At 39.0% G+C, this 4,648-nt stretch overlaps 1 protein-coding gene across 12 annotated transcripts in view; it reads right to left on the bottom strand.

Moving 5' to 3' along the window:
• CDC14B (cell division cycle 14B) overlaps positions 1 to 4,648 on the bottom strand; it is a 118,963-nt gene that overhangs the window by 61,913 nt on the left and 52,402 nt on the right. The gene's annotated exons all lie outside the window — the stretch shown is intronic.

Below are 4,648 nucleotides of genomic sequence, written 5' to 3'. Positions count from 1 at the left end.
AAAAAAAAAAAAAAAAAAGATTTTAGAAATGGTGGTTAATGTAGCAGGCTACCCTCAAAAGTACATTTAACCTACAGAAGAGATGAATATCATGTGTCTTCAGAAAATCTTACTGCTGTGGCAAGAAGATGTAGCCAAAGTTGAAAGACAAATACCATAAGTCTGACTCACATGTAGGAGCTAAGTGAGTTAAATCTCATGGAGGCCAAGAGTAGAATGAGGACTACCAGAGGCTGGGAAGGGCATGTGTGGTCAGGGGGAATGAGGAGAGGTTGGTTAGTTGGTACAAACATAGTTAGAAGAAACAAGTTCTAGTGTTGGATAGCACAGTACGGTGACTATAGTTTACAATAACTTACTGTGTATTTCAAAACAGAAAGGAAGATTTGGAATGCTCAACACAGAGAAATGACGAATATTTGAGGTGATGGATACCCCAACTGCCCTAATTTGGCTGTCACACATTATATGCATTTATCAAACTATCACATGTACTCCATAATAAAAAAAGCTTAAAATTGTATGTAAACATAAAACATATGTACACAACACACATCTGTACATATACATATACATGTGCACATGTCCTGTTTCTATAAACATAAAAGCTTCTTTTTAAAATATTTTTCTAAATTTCTCAAGCGTGTAAATATGGATTTTGTGTATGACATTTTTACAACAAAATTAACAAAACAAAATTTCAAACTTTTATTTTCAAAAGCCTCTTTTTATTACGAATTTGTTTTGAAAAGCATTTACTTTTCCACTTAAAATTTCACCTTTACTTTTAAATGACGGGTTAAGTACTATTACCCCACAATCTGGCTAGGTCATAGCCACCAACTGAAAACAGGGTAGCAAACTTATTATTTTGTAAAACAATACAGTATGTTTACCTTTTTGTAAATAAGCAAACAAACAAAAGCTCAAGTCACCTTTTCTATTTTTCAGCTCTTACCGTGCTGCAGAAGATTTTTAGCTTCATTCTAACTTGTTACCATTCAGATATCTGAATGGGAAAGTCGTTTACCAGGCTGCCTGAAGTGCAATACTTTGAAATACAAACAATAAAGACAAATGAGTACTCAATTCGCTCTTCTCACTTCTTGTACCACAAAAGACGCCTGACCATCTGTCAAAAGGACGGATTGCGGGCATGTCAATTTATATTTTACACATTTGTGAAGCCTCACCTCTTGGTTTTTAAGATAAATAATAAATATGACACATTATTTTCATGCCACAAAGGATTATCTCATACTCTCTGACCACCTCACATTAGGTCCTTCTGTGTATACAAAGATGAAGGAAACACAGTTCCTTTCAGAAGCCCTGAATTTAAAAGGGACTGATAAAAATAAACAGTCAGTCTATTTGGAATATTTCCTTCCTAAGGATTCTTTCTCCAGATTTTTTTGGTTTTGTTTTAACATTATCATGCCAAGTCGAACAATAAAGGGCCTGACGAGCTCCAAATTTCCAGACAACTCCAGAAAAGGCTATCAAGGATGCAGATCAATTTATAGGGTACTATCACTCATCTCTACAAATCTTTAACCAGAGGATTTAATATATTTTCACCAGATCAAAGCTTCACTTACTTTGATGTTTTTTCTTTTGAGGTATCCTTATTATATCTTGACACTGCTTTTCTACTATTAATACATTTCCTTTTCTTAGGAGTTTTTCTCCTGCTTCCCTGCCTATCAACATTACAGCTCCAAATCCCTATTTTAGCAGCCAGCTATGGCTGCAAAGGCTCTGTCACAGCCAAGAGCTATAATCCTCCTGCCAAGCTAGCTCCTCACTGGGCAGAGTAATGAGTGTGAGTGAAGATACAAATTTGCTTGCCTGGCACTTCCCTAACCAATCAAATCAATACTAACCTGAGGGTGTGAAATCCTGGAAGGATTTCTAAACCTAAGGTATATTAACTACAGAAATATAAACTTCTGTTGGCCAAAATACAACCATAAACAAAGTAAAAAACGGCCAACCTAACACTGGAAACAAATATGCCAAAAAATTTTCAATAATGATGTCAAGGGGTTGTTGTTTGTTCACTAGTAGTTTAAAAACAACAGCAACAAGACTTAAAAACAGCGATTTCTTATTTATAAACTTGTCACATGTTCTGTTTCCCTCTTTAAGACAACCCTGACTGAGTTCCCACCATGCCCACAGCCCCCTTCAGAGGGGTCCTTTACACTGTGCTCACTGTGCCTGGCTCCTCAAGACCCTACCATCTCAGGAACATCTCATCTAACCGGAGACAATGACTAACCCAGAAGTGGCCCAGCCCAGCCCCTTTGCTTTGCAGTTCCACTCAGGAGCACTCTATCCTAGATGGAACTCCAGACTTTGTCTTGCACAGTGTAAAGGCAAGATCCACAAAGAAGGGTTGAAACGTTTTCTGTCATAGAGTGATAAATTCTGAACACGGAACCTACATGTTACAATTAGCTCCACCAAAGTAATCTATGAAACATTAGAGGAAAGCAAAGTTGCAAGCTATGTGCCAAAAGTTTGCTTGTGTAGTTTATTTTACATACAAAATGCTTGGCATTTATTTTACACAAAAAAAGATTTTAGAAATAGGTAGCCCTCAAAAGTACATTTAACCTATAGAAGAGATGAGTATCATGTATCTTCAGAAAATCTTCCTCCTGTGGCAAGATGTAACCAAAGTTGAAAGACAAATACCATACGTCTCACTTACATGTAGGAGCTAAGTTAGTTGATCTCATGGAGGCCAAGAGTAGAACAAGGGCCACCAGAGGCTGGGAAGGGCCATCTCTCCAGGGTTCCTTTAACATTTTATGAATCTCAAGAATTCTGGTTGAGGGCCGGGCGCGGTGGCTCAAGCCTGTAATCCCAGCACTTTGGGAGGCCGAGGCGGGTGGATCACGAGGTCAAGAGATTGAGACCATCCTGGTCAACATGGTGAAACCCCGTCTCTACTAAAACTACAAAAAATTAGCTGGGCATGGTGACACGTGCCTGTAATCCCAGCTACTCAGGAGGCTGAGGCAGGAGAATTGCCTGAACCCAGGAGGCGGAGGTTGCAGTGAGCGGAGATCGCGCCATTGCACTCCAGCCTGGGTAACAAGAGCGAAACTCCGTCTCAAAAAAAAAAAAAAAAAAAAAAAAAAAAAAAAAAAAAAAGAATTCTGGTTGAATCTCTTTTTTTATAAAGCTGTCACGATTTATTTTAATCCATGAGGTTCCTCTCCCCAGTGACTGGCCAAATAATAGGATGAAATGTCCCAGTTAAAACACCCACTTTTCCATACTCTTTTCTATCTTGGAGCCATACACAGACTTTTCTTTTTCTTTTTTTGGACAGAGTTGCCCAGGCTGGAGTACAGTGGCACAATCTCGGCTTACCGCAACCTGTGCTGCTCAGGTTCAAGCAAGTTTCCTGCCTCAGCCTTCCTAGTAGCTGGGATTACAGGCACCTGCTGCTATGCCTGGCCAAGATGGTGAAACCCGATCTCTATGAAAACTTTCTTCATTTTAAAAATTTTTTTTTATTTTTAAAGGATTTTGCTGTAAGCACAAGAAACACCAAGAGAGGTTGGGAGAAAGAAAAACACAGATACATCTGGGTAAGCTTAAGAAACCAAATTTTAATAGAATCTCTAACCTATGTTTCATACTTTCAGGGATGATAACAAAATTTAAAGTTTTCTCAGAAACTTTTTTTTTTTTTTGGAGACAAATTCTAACTCATTGTCGCCCAGGCTGGAGTGCAGTGGCATAATCTCAGCTCAGGGCAACTGCCACCTCCCAGATTCAAGGGATTCTCCTGCCTTAGCTTCCCAAGTAGCTGGGATTACAAGCATGTCCCACCATACCCGATTAATTTTTGTATTTTTAATAGAGACAGGGTTTCACCATGTTGGCCAGACTGGTCTGGTACTCCTGACCTCGAGTGATCCACCCACCTAGGCCTCCCAATCAGAAACATTTAATTCAACTACTTTTGAGAGCATAAAGAAGAAACCAAAACAAAGATCTTGATCACTGCTGTTAATGATAGACCCTAAACATAAAAAAGAAAATTATTACATCTTGAGGTGTGATTTCAACTAGTACCACCACTTTTGGTCTAGTCTTTGTAAATTCCAGATTATCAAACTATACTCCAAAAAATAATTTTGAAAGCGTCCAGTAAGGCATGCCAGAGATAAGGAGCAAGCTAGAAGTGGGGAAGAAAAAACTTAAAGAGCTCCAAAACAACCTTTTTTTTCAAGTCTAGGGGCAAGTAACTATTACACTGACGGTGGGGTAGGGGTGGAAGAAACATCCACTGGCCACTCCCCATGCAACAGAGTAGCCAGCTTTCTTACCATCACACACATGGGGGTCCTACTCTGGAGGAGTTCTAAGCTGGCTCTGGAAAAATTGCAGCTTTCAGGCCCCTTGCAGATGAATCCACTGGGTGCCAAATAAAATGTGACTCTTCAAACAATAAATCTCTTCTATCATATTTACAAATAAATGAAATTCACAACTTGTATGTAAATACTGCTATTCCAAAGCATGTTTCCAATGATCCAAATGAAGCACCTGATGGCACATGTATGTAATCCGTGTAGTATGCAACCCATCTTCCAACAACACTGACATGCTACAGCCTTCTGCT

This window comes from Cebus imitator, unplaced genomic scaffold (assembly GCF_001604975.1).
Source record: "Cebus imitator isolate Cc_AM_T3 unplaced genomic scaffold, Cebus_imitator-1.0 Scaffold196, whole genome shotgun sequence".
NCBI classification, from domain to species: Eukaryota; Metazoa; Chordata; class Mammalia; order Primates; family Cebidae; genus Cebus; species Cebus imitator.
Note: the sequence above shows the minus strand (reverse complement) of the source record. Positions and strands in the feature narration are given on the sequence as shown.